General features: G+C 45.5%; 1 protein-coding gene across 13 annotated transcripts in view; it reads left to right on the top strand.

The window, feature by feature from the left end:
• LOC144690357 (rap1 GTPase-activating protein 1-like) overlaps window positions 1-16819 on the top strand; it is a 573401-nt gene that overhangs the window by 405099 nt on the left and 151483 nt on the right. The gene's annotated exons all lie outside the window — the stretch shown is intronic.

Here is a 16819-nt window from a genome sequence, read left to right as displayed (position 1 = left end):
CCTTCATAGCCAGAGGATTCGAGTACAGGAACAGGGATATCTTGCTGCAATTGTACAGGGCCTTGGTGAGACCACACCTGGAATATTGTGTGCAGTTTTGGTCTCCTTATCTGAGGAAGATGTATTTGCTATAGAGGGAGTGCAGCGAAGGTTTACCAGACTGATTCATGGGATGGCGGGACTGACATATGAGGAGAGATTGAGTCAGTTAGGATTATATTCGCTGAAGTTCAGAAGAATGAGGGGGGATCTCATAGAAACCTATAAAATTCTAACAGGACTAGACAGGGTAGATGCAGGAAGGATGTTCCCGATGGTGGGGGAGTCCAGAACCAGGGGTCACAGTCTGAGGATACGGGGTAGACCATTTAGGACTGAGATGAGGAGAAATTTCTTCACCCAGAGAGTGGTGAGCCTGTGAAATTCGCTACCACAGAAAGTAGTTGAGGCCAAAACATTGTATGTTTTCAGGAAGGAGTTAGATATAGCTCTTGGGGCGAAAGAGATCAAAGGATATGGGGAGAAAGCGGGAGCAGGCTATTGAGTTGGATGATCAGCCATGATCATAATGAATGGCGGAGCAGGCTCGAAGGGCTGAATGGCCTACTCCTGCTCCTAGTTTCTATTGATAACCATTTAGAATATTGGATGTTTATTAATTAACATGGTTTCTGTGAACCTTCCTTTTCTCCTTTTTCTCAAACTTGCACTGCCTCCTATTCTAACTCATTCCTCAGCAAGAACCCAAACCTGCAGCCTTGCTTTACTGGCCCATTCACAGGCTTTTAAGATCAGTTTGTTGTCACGTGACTTGATTTATCCTTTGTCCTCCTGGGCTATGCAACCTAGATGTTGTTCCTGGACTATGCAGCCTGATCCTTCACTGAGGTTTTCCTACTGAGAAAAATATGCTGTGAAATCAGTGAGTCAAACTCAGATGACACAAAATTCCAGTTCTATTGAAAGTTGTCAACCATTCCCGCCGGCAGAATAGCAAATGCCATAGAACAATGCCCATGAGAAGTTGAAATTCTGCATTGGTAACGCCCGATTAGCTGAACTTTTCTAAGATTGTCATGTGACTGTGCCAACCAATCAGAGCTGAGTTAGACCATAGAGTGTGAAATCATGGATCCCTGGGTAAAGCATCATTTGACACTCAGATCTCCCTGTGAAAGGATGTGCAAAGCCAACCAGTATGGATGAACCTGTGAGAAAGTTACAAGTGTTGTTGATCAGAGATGGGTTCAAACAAGTTGTGACTGCACAAGATGTCAAGAATGAGGAAGAGCAGGGTGAGGCCAACGAATGAGATGACAAGGCACTTTCCACTCACCTGTGGGAGGATGGCTTGGAAATTCCAACAGAAACAACAGTGGAAACTGAGATGGATGATGCCGTACACTGCACAACAGAACTGACAGTGATGCAATCACAGATACAGTATGTTCTTCAGCAAAATAGCCCAAGCAGTCTGGTGACCTGGGAGAGTCCAACGAATGCTCTGCCTAAGCAGAGAAAGATAATGGAGTTTTTCCGGAGCTAACTCCTGACACTTTTTTCATGCAAAGTTGCAGCCTTTTATAAGATCAATCCATTATACGGTATGAACAGTCTGAATAAAGACTTTTCACATGTTCACTGCTTTACAGTGCTTTCATTTGGCATTTGAATCTGCTGTTTCTGACAGATTGCATTTGTAGGTATATCCTACAGTTGGTAGGCTGGTTAAAAAAATACAAGCCCCTGGGAGCCAGGGGAATGTAGCATGCTGTTTACAAAATTGGCTCAGTGGCAGGAAACAAAGGGAAATTGTTGAATGGTAATTGTCTCTCTCTCAACTTGCTGCACTCCGTTCTCTCAGGTCTAACCCTGACATTGTCATCAAACCTGCTGACAAGGGTGGTGCTGTTGTCTGGCGCACTGACCTCTACCTCGCAGAGACTGAGTGTCTATTCACAGACACTTCCTCCTACCTCCCCCTGGACCATGACCCCACCACTGAACATCAAGCCATTGTTTCCAGGACTGTTACTGACCTCATCTCCTCTGGAGATCTTCCTTCCACAGCTTCCAACCTTGGATGGCCCGCTTCTACCTCCTACCCAAAATCCACAAACAGGACTGTCCTGGCAGACCGATCGTGTCAGCCAGTTCAGCCCCATGGAATTCATTTCTTGCTATCTTGACTCCATTCTCTCTCCCCTTGTCCAGTCCCTTCCCACCTACATCCGTGATTCCTCTGACACCCTACATCATATCAACAATTTCCTATTCTCTGGCCCCAACCGCCTCCTCTTCACCATGGACATCCAATCCCTCTACACCTCCATCCCCCATCGGGATGGTCTGATGGCTCTCCGCTTCTTCCTCGAACAGAGGCCCGAACAATCCCCATCCACCACTACTCTCCTCCGTCTGGCTGAACTTGTTCTCTCACTGAACAATTTCTCCTTAAACTCCTCTCACTTCCTCTAAATAAAAGGTGTGGCTATGGGTACCCACATGGGCCCCAGTTATACCTGTCTCTTTATGGGGTATGTGGAACATTCCTTGTTCCAGTCCTACTCAGGCCCACTCCCACAACTCTTTCTCTGGTACAGCGATGACTGCTTCGGTGCTACTTCATGCTCTCATCGGGACCTGGAAAAATTTATTAATTTTGCTTCCAATTTCCACCCCTTCATCATTTTCACATGGTCCATCTCTGACACTTCTCTTCCCTTCCTTGACCTCTCAGTCTCAATTTCTGGTGATAGACTGTCCACCAATATCCATTACAAGCCTACCGACTCCCACAGCTACCTTGACTACAGCTCCTTACACCCTGCTTCCTGTAAGGACTCCATCCCATTCTCTCAGTTCCTTCGCCTCCGTCGCATCTGTTCTGATGATGCCACTTTCAAAAACAGTTCCTCTGACATGCCTTCCTTCTTCCTTAACCGAGGTTTTCCACCCACGGTGGTTGACAGGGCCCTCAACCGTGTCCGGCCCATCTCCCATGCATCCGCCCTCACACCTTCCCCTCCCTCCCAGAAACATGATAGAGTCCCCCTTGTCCTCACTTATCACCCCACCAGCCTCCACATTCAAAGGATCATCCTCCGCCATTTCCGCCAACTCCAGCATGATGCCACCACCAAACAAATCTTCCCTTCACCCCCCCTGGCGGCATTCTGTAGGGATCGTTCCCTCCGGGACACCCTGGTCCACTCCTCCATCACCCTCTACACCTCAACCCCCTCCCATGGCACCTTCCCATGCAACCGCAGAATGTGCAACACCTGCCCCTTTACTTCCCCCCTCCTCACCGTCCAAGGGCCCAAACACTCCTTTCAAGTGAAGCAGCATTTCACTTGCACTTCCCTCAATTTAGTCTACTGCATTTGCTGCTCCCAATGCGCTTTCCACCCTGCTCTCATGCCCACATGTCCGTCCTTGGCCTGCTGCAATGTTCCAGTGAAGCTCAACGCAAACTGGAGGAACAGCACCTCATCCTCCGACTGGGCACTTTACAGCCTTCCGGACTGAATATTGAGTTCAACAACTTTAGATCATGAACTCTCTCCTCCATCCCGAGCCCTTTTCCGATCCCCCTTTATTCCAATAATTTATATATATTTTTTTCTTTTCCCACCTATTTCCATTATTTTTAAATGTATTTCCATCCATTGTTTTATCTCTACCTTTTAGCCTATTTCGATTCCTTCACCCCACCCCACCCCTACTAGGGCTATCTGTACCTTGCTCATCCTGCTTTCTATCCTTAATGTCACCTATTAGCATATTCCTTAGATAATATCACCACCATCAACACCTGTTTGACCTTTTGTCTGTGACATCTTTTGGTTTGCTCCAGCTATCACTGGCCCTCTATCCAGCTCTACCCCACCCCCCCACCCCGGTTAAAGCAGCTCATATTTCACCTCTTTTCTATTTTTCCTTAGTTCTGTTGAAGGGTCATACGGACTCGAAACGTTAACTGTGTTCCTCTCCGCAGATGCTGTCAGACCTGCTGAGTATTTCCAGGTATTTTTATTTTTGTTTTTGTTTTGGATTTCCAGCATCCACAGTTTTTTGCTTTTATCTTAGATAATTGTTGATGGATGTTTTTGTGACTAGAGGGGTTGTTTCCAGTGGGGTTCCGCAGCGTTCAGTACTAGGTTGCCTGCTTTTTGTGGTATATATTGTCCTCGGCCCAACCATCTTCAGCTGCTTCATCAATGACCTTCCTTCCATCATAAGGTCAGAAGTGGGGATGTTCACTGATGATTGCACAATGTTCAACACCATTCACAACTCCTCAGGTACTGCAGCAAGACCTGGACAATATCTAGGCTTGGGCAGACAAGTCACATTCGTGCCACACAAGTGTCAGGCACTGACCATTGCCAACAAGAGAGAATCTAACCATTGCCCCTTGACATTCAAAGGCATTACCGTCACTGAATCCCCCACTATCATCATCCTGGAGGTTTCCATTGACCAGAAACTGAAGTGGACTAGCCATATAAATACTGTGGCTACAGGAGCAGGTCAGAGGTTAGGAATCCTATGGCAAGTAACTCACCTCCTGATTCTCCAAAGCCTGTCCACCATCTACATGGAATACTCTCCACTTACCTGGATGAGTGCAGCTCCAACAACACTCAAGAAGCTTGACACCATCCAAGACAAAGCAGCCTGCTCGATTGGCACCCCATTCACAAACATTCACTCCCTCCACCACCGATGCACAGTAGCAGCAGTGTGTGTAACATCTGCAAGATACACTGCAGGAACTCACCAAGCCTCCTTAGACAACATCTTCAACCCACGACAACTACCATCTAGAAGGACAAGGGCAGCAGATAAATAGGAACACCACCACCTGGACATTCCCCTCCAAGCCACTCACCATCCTGACTTGGAAATATATCACCGTTCCTTCACTGTCGCTGGGTCAAAATCCTGGAACTCCCTCCCTAACAGCAATGTGGGTGTACCTGCACCACATGGACTGCAGCAGTTCAAGAAGGCAGCTCACCACCACCTTCTCAAGGGCAATTATGGATGGGCAATACATGCTGGCCCAGCCAGCAATGCCCACATCCCATGAATGATTAAAAAAATAATAATTTGGATGTAAATCTGCTGATGATTATGTGAATACTGTGCCCCAAAGGTGACCCCCGAAGGCTGCACGTGTCTGCTCACTGGAGCATCATCGTGACTTTGCTTGGTCCTCCGAGGGGGCTCTGCACAGATGTCTCTGACTCTGACACCTCCTCCTGCAGTCTAGCACGGTGACCCTCACCCTGTGCCACTGATTCTGCGCACGCCACAGTCCTCCGAAGTCATTGGTGGAGTGTGGGCTAGTGTGATGTGATGCTGTTTCCTCGGACATCGCTTCCTCCTCATGATACCCGAGGGATGATCAGGCTTGAGGGGGTTTGTTGGGGTCATGGGGGTATGAGGGAGCAGAGCTTGAACCTCTGTGAGACACAGAAGGAGTTACTTAGGTATGGTCCTTCTCATTGTGAAGGCATGTTCTGATGCATGCTGTTACGTTTCACCATGCTCACACTGGCCTTATGATGCAACCCCATCCTTGTATTCCCCTCGTGCTAACATCCCATTGTGCTCAGTGAAGTGATGTCATGACCTCCACCATTACCAACATGTGCCAAGGTGATTTCAATATTATCTTTTATCATCTGCTAACGACGATTCACCATCACCAACAGGCAGCTTCCCAGGCACCCTGGCAAACTCCCATGGCCATCTGTTCCATGGGTGGGAAGGATGTGTCTCAGCCAGGCTGACCCACCCCCAACCCAGGCCATCTGCAAAGCATTTTTCACCCTTTTTGACTGCATCAACAATGTGAATTGATGTTAGCCTGACATATAATACATGGAAGGATATCCCCGTGATAGTGCTCATTCACAGTGGTGCAGTGGTAATGTCACCAGACTAGTCATCCAGATCCCAGGCTAATGCTCTGGGGACCAGAGTTCAGATCCCACCACGGCAGCTGGTGGATTTTAAACTCAATTAATATATCTGGAATATAAAGGTAGTCTCAGACCATGAAACTATTGTCAATTCTTGTAAAGAAATGGTTCACTAATGTCGTTGCGGGAAGGAAATCTGTCGTCCTTACCTGGTCTGGCCCACATGTGACTCCAGACCCATAGCAATGTGGTTGAATCTTAATTGTCCTCTGAAATGGCCCAGCAAGCCGTTCAGTTCAAGGGCAATTAGGGATGGGCAACAAATACTGGCCTTGGCAGTGAAGACCACATCCCACGAACTAATAAATAACAAAATAACAAGTGTTTTGTGTGCACCTACATGAGCTGTGTACTCATACAAGTGGTATGTGCCATAAATCGTACCTTAGCTGCAACATGCAGATCTGACCCTTCCCTCGATGCTGTGTGAGGATGAGCCAAGCTACTCGCCTTGCTGGAACGCAGCAAGTCATTGAACCTTTTCCTGCACTGAATCCATGAGCGCTGATGGTCTCCTGCTGTGCTCACTGCAGCCACTGTTTGTATCCAGGCCTCTTGGTTGCTATGGCCAGTCAGGTAGAAGACTGGTCTCCTCTGCTGCACCTCAGCTGCCAAAATGTGAAGGTCCTGGTCAGAAAACCATGGGGTAGCTGGACCCATCCCTTCCCCCACATCCCCTCTGTGTGACATTCTATAAATAAAAAAGCGATGGCCAAAATCCATTCAGATTATAATGCTCTCATTCACTCCTGTGTGTTTACATGCACTAAACCACTTTCACCATATTATCAGTGATTACTGGTAAGATTTGGCGGAGAAAATGGCTTTGCACAAATGCTTGGTGCCATGTATGTTGGGCCGTGACTCCAACGTAGCGTGCTGTGCTCCATGACCACTGACAGCCCTACTGGTTTCCTCCCTCCTTCCACAGTGTGACTATGTGCAGCTGTGAAGGACCTGGTCAAGGGTCAACAGTGTGGGTGCATCCTGATAGATGGGTGGCAAAAGGGCAAGTGGGTGTGATAATGAGCACGGCACTGTTCATCATTCATCCACACACTGAGCCTTGGCAGCTACCTACATGACTGTAGAAAATCTATACCAGGTAGCAATGGCAAGACAATGGCATCTCCCTGGCTATGTCTTGTGAATCTGCTTCATGCTTTCAGTGGTTCAGTAGGGCACACTTTGATTAGGCAGCAAGAATGACAATGTCCCCATTGGGAAAGCCCATGATGGGCCATATCGTTCCTGGGTCACCTAACTGTTGGACAACATTCCCAGCTTGGGCACTCACTGACAAGGCAATGACGTCTCCACTGAGGTACAGGGACTTCACCATTGATGACCTACTTCTTTCAGAAGACCCGCTTTTTACCTGTGCCCGGGTTGCCTGGCCTGTGTTAGGCCCGCCTCTGATCACTCACGTCTTCCAGGGTTTCCCACCATGTCTCTCTTGTTCGAACTGCATCCCTGGACCACCAAAATGTGGAAGTTCAGGCAGACATTTTCAGAGTTGGGTTTCACAGAACTGGGAATTCTCCCATCTCTGTGCATCCGACCCGGGGGTGACAATCTGGGCCTTAGTGTTTGAAAAATGGTGATAGCTGTTTTTATAATAAGTGGTAATCTGTGTAATGATTAATTTTGATGTGAAGTGAGGAATCAATTTAACATTACTGCACTAGCACTGTGCTTCCTGCAACTCCAGCTCCATTTAGCCTTTGATCAGATTGAAACTGAATGTAAAAGAGCAAGGTCAGAAGATGGAATGAGATAAAAATATATCTTTAGTCAAACATTATTATCCTTTCTGAGAAATGGTGTTGGCAGTAACCAATAAAACAATCAGGAACTGTAATGTGGATAAAGCAAATGACATAGAAGACATTAAGCAGTGAGAATATAATAGCAATCACGAAGGGTGTGTGCAGGTGAGCTGGCAGATGAATCATGTCTGTAGGCACTTACACCTTGAGATCATAACGTCATAAGAAATAGGAGCAAGAGGAGGCCATTCAGCCCATCGAGTCTGCTCCGCCATTCAATAAGACCGTGGTTGATCGGACTGTGGCCTTAACTCCACTTGCCTGTCTACCCCCCATAACCCTCAACTCCTTTGTCAAACAAAACTCTGTCTAACTCAGCCTTGAATATATTCAATGACCCAGCCTCCGCTGCTCCCTATGCCAAAGACTAACAGCCCTCTGAGGGAAGAAATTCCTCCTCATCTCCGTCCTAAATGGCAGACCCTTTATTTTTAAACTGCGCCCCCTAGTTCTCGATTCCCCCGTGAGGGAAAACAGCCTCTCAGCATCCACCCTGTCGAGCCCCTAACTCTGGGTTATCTCATTGGCCAAGTTAATTGAAAGTGATGGTGTGAGTTATTTGCATGAATTGAACTACTTGGGATATCTGAAGTGATTGGGAGATGCTTTCATTTTCTTCATGGCTTCGCTGGCAGGTGAAACCTCGCAGTCCTCCTAGTGGCACAAGACGTCTGTGGAATTAATCCAGGTTTCAGCCTGCCAGATACTGAGGTGACTGAAGTACAATGAATGTCATTTTAGCAACAAATCGAGAACTTATCAAAATATTCCAAAATAAATGAACAGTAGATTTCAGTTATTTTTTATTAGGCACAATACTTGTCCTTGTCTCCCAAATAAAAAGCAAATAGTAAAGGGTCAGGGAATGATCTTTGAAGGCAGCCCAGTCACACTGACCCCCTAACCCCAGATTAGCTCTCGTCCTGAGCTCGGGTTTGACCTCGGGCTCCAGGAAAGTAAGAGCAAGGTGTGGTATTCCCTCAGCCCACCCATATTAAAATTGACAGCTCAATCTGACTCAAATTCATTCTTTTGTCACTTTTATAGACTTTTTTAATTGGATCTATTGTTTGGGTCGTATTCTCTGATAAATGTGTCTTCCAGCTGAAACAAACCTGAATCCATAATCTACAGTGGGCTCTGTAAACCAGGCTGTCATTCACCTTTTTTGACGACTGGTAAGATTGAGATTCTAAATCTCAGCACTGGCAAAGCTTCACTGTCATCAGTCGGGAAGATGAGGAACTGTGCTGACTGATTTAGAGCAGTGTAATGTGCATTTGATGCACTTTGATGTCATTCTCCATTCTGAATGCTTGAATGTGGTTACTGAGAGAAAAGCAATGTAAGCATTGTAGTGAAAGGAACATTGTGCGCTTCAGATTCCCTATTTCCCTTGGACTGTTCTTTACACTCTCATCAATATAAAATTCTGTTATGCAGTTGGATATAATGCAGTTAGAAGATGCTGTCATTAGTTAGGAGTGTATGAAGCAATAAATTGGGCCTAACATAATTCCAAGTGCAAAGACCCATTTTAGCAGGAGTTGCTTCGGTCAAACGTGAATTATTCTCGCAGTACTTTAGTTTGCCAGAAATTAGTGAAATAACACACACATTTGGTACAAACCAGAAAATCATGGAAACACTCAGCAGATCAGGCAGCATCTGTTTTTATTTCCTATCTCCAGCATCCACAGTATTGAGCTTTGTCAAATATTGGTACAATGTGTTTGGCATAATAGAGATAAAAACAAAAAGCTGCGGATGCTGGAAATCGAAAACAAAAACAGAAACAGAAATACCTGGAAAAACTCAGCAGGTCTGGCAGCATCGGCGGAGAAGAGCAAAGTTGACATTTCGAGTCCTCATGACCCTTCAACAGAACTAAGTAAAAATAGGAAAGGGGTGAAATATAAGCTGGTTTAAGGGGGGAGGGTGGGGTGGTGGTTTGTTGGGACAAGCAAGCAGTAATAGGAGGAGATAACCAAAAGATGTCACAGACAAAAGAACAAAGAGGTGTTGAAGGTGGTGATATTATCTAAAAGAATGTGCTAATTAAGAGTGGAGAGCAGGACAAGCAAGGTAGCTCTAGTGGGGGTGGGGTGAAATAAACGATGGGTGGAATACATTTAAAAATAACGGAAATAGGTGGGAAAAGAAAAATCTATATAAATTATTGGAAAAAACATAAAGGAGGGGGGAAGAAACTGAAAAGGGGTGGGGATGGAGGAGGGAGTTCAAGATCTAAAATTGTTGAACTCAATATTCAATCCGCAAGGCTGTAAAGTGCCTAGTCGGAAGGTGAGGTGCTGTTCTTCCAGTTTGCGTTGGGCTTCACTGGAACAATGCAGCAAGCCAAGGACAGACATGTGGGCAAGAGAGCAGGGTGGAGTGTTAAAATGGCAAGCGACAGGGAGGTCTGGGTAATGCTTGCGGACAGACCGAAGGTGTTCTGCAAAGTGGTCACCCAGTCTGCGTTTGGTCTCTCCAATGTAGAGGAAACTGCATTGGGAGCAACGAATGCAGTTGACTAAGTTGAGGGAAGTGCAAGTGAAATGCTGCTTCACTTGAAAGGAGTGTTTGGGCCCTTGGACGGTGAGGAGAGAGGAAGTGAAGGGGCAGGTGTTGCATATTCTGCGTTCGCATGGGGAGGTGCCGTAGGAAGGGGTTGAGGAGTAGGGGGTGTCACGGAGGGAACGATCCCTACAGAATGCCGCCGGAGTGGTGAAGGGAAGATGTGTTTGGTGGTGGCATCATGCTGGAGTTGGCAGAACCGGCGGAGGATGATCCTTTGAATGCGGAGGCTGTTGGGGTGATAAGTGAGGACAAGGGGGACCTTATCATGTTTCTGGGAGGGAGAAGAAGGCATGAGGGCGGATGCGCGGGAGATGGGCTGGACACGGTTGAGGGCCCTGTCAACGACCGTGGGTGGATAACCTCGGTTAAGGAAGAAGGAGGACATGTCAGAGGAACTGTTTTTGAAGGTAGCGTCATCAGAACAGATGCGACAGAGGCGAAGGAACTGAGAGAATGGGATGGAGTCCTTACAGGAAGCAGGGTGTGAGGAGCTGTAGTCGAGGTAGCTGTGGGAGTCGGTAGGCTTGTAATGGATATTGGTGGACAGTCTATCACCAGAAATTGAGACAGAGAGGTCAAGGAAGGGAAGGGAAGTGTCAGAGATGGACCATTTGAAAATGATGGAGGGGTGGAGATTGGAAGCAAAATTAACAAATTTTTCCAGGTCCCGATGAGAGCATGAAGCAGCACCAAAGCAATCGTTGATGTACCGGAGAAAGAGTTGTGGGAGGGGGCCGGAGTAGGACTGGAACAAGTAATGTTCCACATACCCCATAAAGAGATAGGCATAGCTGGGGCCCATGCGGGTACCCATAGCCACACCTTTTATTTGGAGGAAGTGAGAGGAGTTAAAGGAGAAATTGTTCAGTGTGAGAACAAGTTCAGCCAGATTGAGGAGAGTAGTGGTGGATGGGGATTGTTCGGGCCTCTGTTCGATGAAAAAGCAGAGATCCCTCAGACCATCCCGGTGGGGGATGGAGGTGTAGAGGGATTGGACGTCCATGGTGAAGAGGAGGCGGTAGGGGCCAGGGAATTGGAAATTGTTGACATGACGTAAGGTGTCAGAGGAATCACGGATGTAGGTGGGAAGGGACTGGACAAGGGGAGAGAGAATGGAGTCAAAATAGCGAGAAGTGAGTTCCGTGGGGCAGGAACAGGCTGACATGATCGGTCTGCAGGGACAAAATCCACAAACAGGACTGTCCCGGCAGACCGATTAGATCTTGAACTCCCTCCTCCATCTCCACCCCCTTTCCGTTTCTTCCCCCTCCCTTTTTGTTTTTTCCAATAATTTATGTAGATTTTTCTTTTCCCACCTATTTCCGTTATTTTTAAATGTATTCCACCCATCGTTTATTTCATCCCACCCCCACTAGAGCTACCTTGCTTGTCCTGCTCTCCACTCTTAATTAGCACATTCTTTTAGATAATATCACCACCTTCAACACCTCTTTGTTCTTTTGTCTGTGACATCTTTTGGTTATCTGCTCCTATCACTGCTTGCTTGTCCCAACAACCACCCCCCCCCTTCTCCCGCCATCCCCCTCCCCCCGCCATCCCCCTCCCCCCCAAACCAGCTTGTATTTCATCCCTTTCCTATTTTTACTTAGTTCTGTTGAAGGGCATGAGGACTCGAAACGTCAACTGTGCTCTCCTCCGCCGATGCTGCCAGACCTGCTGAGTTTTTCCAGGTATTTCTGTTTTAGTGTTTGGCATAATGTTTGGCTTGGAGCGAGGGCAGGGAGCCTGTGAGTAAGGATCCAGATTTCACAATCAGCAGTGGTTTGGCCGCCTGGCGTTGAACTCGAAGAAAGCTGCCTACAAAGATCCAGTGATCTTTGTAGCATGGATTTCCCCTTTCCTGATATTAGTTTGAATCTGGTGCCAAGTCAAAGGGATCTCCAGACTTCCAGCATCAGTGATGTCATCAAGTAGGGTAAGCAGCGAATCACATTGAAGTATTCTCACAGGTGGCAAAACGGGAAGTAAAAGGCTCTGATTATCCTTCACTTTTTATAAATTTTGCGTGAAGTGAAATAAAGATTGGGACACGCCTATTAGAAGCTGAAATATCATTAACATGTTTTTGATGATTATTCTAAAAATCAATGGAAATTTATCAAAGTGAAAAAGATTGACATTGCACAAATATAAAATATAAAACTAGTTTTTCAGGGCAGAGAGGTTGTTCGGCAATAGTTATGATTAAACCCAGTCACACCTCATTAACAAGGTGTAACTTTTTTTGGAGGGATGTAGTTTAACAGCAATATTACAATGTAAACATTAAACTGTTCAGTTCAGTGATTTCTAAAGATTGCTGCCTGCAGGAAATTAAACAGTGCTTCTTGTGGAGAAGCAGGGAATTACTGACAGCAACTTCCGATTCCATGTGCTACTGTCCATGTGCAGATGCTAAAGTTTCTGTCAGTTTCACAGGATAATGATGGCAAAAGCTGATTCACAATCATGTAACGACACAGGTGATTGATCCTCCCAGCTCCCTGGCCAGAACCACTGTGCCATAATAAAGCAGGTAATTAACTGTAACTACAGAATAATTCCTTAATAGTTCTGAGATCAAATAGAGATTTTTGCAAATTATACTATGATGCATCAGTGAGATTTCACTGATTCATCAAAATCATGAGGGGTCTAGGAAGATTGGACAGAGAGAAACTGCTCCTTTTGGCAGAAGATTCAAGAACCAGAGAATGCTGCTATAGGGTCAATGACAAAAGAACCAATTGAAATATGAGAAAGCATTTTTTACGCAGCAAGTGGTTAGGGTCTGGAATACACAACCTGAGAGTGTGGTGGAGGCAGGTTCAATCATGGATTTCCAAAGGGAATTGGATAATCATCTGAAGATAAAGCATTCCAGGCAAAGGGCAGGGTTGTAAGACTAGCTGAGTTCTTGTAGAGAGCCGGCATGGACTCAACTGGCCGAATGGCCTCCTCCTGTGCTGTAACCATTCTGATTCTATTCTATAATGTTATGGTTATCAAAGATATGGGCAGAGTAGATGGATAAATATTCTCTTGACATTATCTCCAGCTCATTATATGGGTTTGGGTATCGGTAAAACATTGTAATCAGTGATGTGTTCTTTGCTTTAGAAATGGAAGCTGGTATACCATATGTTCAGATAACAAACAGATACATTTAACTGTAATGCTCAATCAGTCAAAGTAAACACAGAGAATGCTGGAAATACTCCACAGGTTTGGTAGTGTCTGTGGAGAGAGAAAAACAAACCTTTTGCCAATTAAAATGTTGGTGTAGATGGAATTGGACCACTCGAAAGTTTGATTCCTCCACTATTTGAAAAGTAATTCTGATTATAGCTACAGTATTTCTTCAGACAGTCTAATCGACACTGCACTCAAATATGCACAGCACTGTTTAAAGTGCAACCATGTTCTTGCCAGTTGTCTTTTTTATAGCTCCCTTTTAATTATATACTGTTAGCAAACAAGAAGACTCCCCCAAGGTCTTAGTATGTAACTACCGTGGTTCCGAGCCACGCAGATCTAAGTGCCATTCCCGGTCTGTGCTCAGGTAGCTGATCGTAGTTAGGGCAACTGTAAGGTGCTGGTATCAGCAGCAGCACAAGAGTGATTCTTCAAATCAGATTCCACATGCGTCTATAAGACCAAAAGATGTGGGAGCAGAAGTGGGCCATTCAGCCCATCGAGTCTGCTCCACCATTGAATGAGATCATTGCTGATTTGATAATCCTCAACTCCACTTTCCTGCCTTTTCCCCATAACCCTTGATTCCCTTACTGATTAAAACTCTGTCTATCTCAGCCTTGAATATACTTAACGACCCAGCCTCTACAGTCCTCTGCGGTAAAGAATTCCACAGATTCACTACCCTCTGAGAGAAGAAATTCCTTCTCATCTCTGTTTTAAATGGGTGACCCCTTACTCTGAGATTATGCCCTCTGGTCCTAGACTCTCCCACAAGGCAAAACAACCTCTCAGCATCTACCCTCTCAAGCCCCCTAAGAATCTTATATGTTTCAATAAGGTCACCTCTCATTCTTCTAAACTCCAATGAGTACAGGCCCAACCTACTCAACCTCTCCTCATAAGAAAATCCCTCCATCCCCAGGATCAACCTAGTGAACCTTTGCTGGACTGTCTCCAATATATCTTTCCTTAGATAAGGGGACCAAAACTGTTCACAGTATTCTAGGTGTGGTCTAACTAGTGCCTTGTATAGTTTTAGCAAGACTTCCCTATTTTTATACTCCATTCCCTTTGAAATAAAGGCCAACATTCCATTTCCCTTCCCTATTACCTGCTGAATTCGTATTTTGGCTTTTTGTGATTCATGCACGAGGACTCCCAAATCCCTCTGTGTTGCAGCCTTCTGCAGTCTTTCTCCATTTAAATAATATTGAGCTCCTCTATTCTTCCTGCCAAAGTGCATAACCTCACCTTTTCCCACAATATATTCCAGCTGCCAAGTTTTTGCCTACTCAGTTAACCTGTCTATATCCCTCTGTAGACTCTGTGTCTTTGTCATCACTTGCCTTCCCACCTATTTTTGTGTCATCCACAAACTTGACGTTAGTGCATTCACTTTCCTCATCCAATTAATATATATTGTAAATAATTGTGGCCCCAGCACCTGGTCCCTGTGGCACTCCGACTGTATAATTCAGTCTTCACTGCTCTGCCCGGTTAATAGAATATTTTTCCTATTATTATAAGTAGGGAAACATGAAGTTTTGCTCACAGCAAAATGGCTATTTCCAAACCAAAACCTGCATCCTTACCCAGTTTAATATGCCATAAGAATAATAATTGTCTTCAGTGCACTGGAGATTGATACATTCTCATCTTTCTTCCAAAACGTAGTGACTGTTGGACTGAAGCATTCAGGTTAAAGCTAATATTCAGATTTATTTGGGGTTAGAATTGCTCAGAAGAATAGAAAGTCAGCAAAATACAGAAGACCTGAAATTCTAGTAGGTTGGAAGGGAGGAATTTGGGAACACAATAGGAAGCAAGGAAAATGGGATACAACTTTGATTTGCTGGGCTTCTGTCTCATTCAAAAAATGACTTGACCAGCCAGAGAAGCCCATGTACCGTAAATGAATAAAAAAAGTTAGACTGTTAAGAGATAAGGCTTTTCTTAGCTTCAGAGAGAAAGAGATTTCTTGCTGCTCTCTTCAGTTTTTCCAGATGACTTTGATGACTTTTCTCTGTCTCTGGCTTGGCAAAACCAGTTCTTAAAAACCTCCTGTCTGTATATTCCAAGAAAGGAATTTTTTTAATATGTCTTGCAGTCATTGTTGTAGAACAAGTAATCACATTTTTTGATCTTTCATCAGAAACTTTTTACACATTGCAACATAGCAGAAACCAACAGGAAATGGGGCTATTTCATCCTCCACAGTGGGCTTTGAGTGTCTGTTGGGTATACCCTGGCTAGCCATCAGTTCCCCATTGTCAGGACAGAATCATATTTTTATTGCATTTGTTTTAAGAGTCCCTTTTTTGAAGTTGACCTTGATACCCCCAGGTGTGAAATTCTGTGCAACATCAGGGCAGGTCTGTAGTGCAATCCATATAGGAATTTTCCAGAAAAGTAGTCAATTTACAATACCAGACACCAGGTGACTGGTGTATTTTTTTAAAAATAGGTCCTCTTTAAACAATATGTTTTTGGTTAGCTGGTGAAGTTATTGGTAGATCTCACTCAGTCTCAATTTCCCGTTGTCGTGACAATAGTCACCTTGAGGGCAGCTCTCACCCCAACCTTCGCTTGGTGATGGCACTTTGACCTGGGTCAAATAACGTGCCAGATACTTGAACTAATCATCTCAGCTGTCACTTCAGTGCAGTACTGAGGGTGCGCTGCACTGTTGGAGGTACCATCTTTTGAATGAGATGCAAAATCCTGGCCAATTAAGTCTGCCCCCTCAGATGGATATAAGGGATGCTGTGGCATGATTTGAAGAAGAGCAGGTGTGCCTGCCAATATTTTATCCCCCAAACAACATCACTAAAACAAACTGTTTGGTCATTTATTCCATTGCTGTTTGTGGGAGCTTTCTGTGCACACAATGTAAAGGGTTTTCCCTTCATCCAGCAGGCGTGGTGGGTGAGCCCAGCAGTGACTGCAAAATGGACCACCGCCCGCAATCTGGCCTCGACTGCTAATTCATGCCAATTAATGGCCGGCCAGCGTGAAAGGCGCGCTGAAACGCTCAGCGCTGCCGAGGTGGGGGTGGGAAGAGAGCGAGCGTGGAAGTCTGCGCATGCGTACGGGAGCGCACACTGACAGCTCCCCGAGGGCACAGAGCTGCCTCAGGGAGCTGAAGAATTGGAGAAACAAAAATAAAGATTTATAAGATGTTATAAACATGTCCCCACATGTGACTCAGTCACATGA

Source organism: Cetorhinus maximus, chromosome 15 (genome assembly GCF_964194155.1).
Source record: "Cetorhinus maximus chromosome 15, sCetMax3.hap1.1, whole genome shotgun sequence".
NCBI lineage: Eukaryota > Metazoa > Chordata > Chondrichthyes > Lamniformes > Cetorhinidae > Cetorhinus > Cetorhinus maximus.
This window is presented reverse-complemented; position numbering and strand designations above follow the sequence as displayed.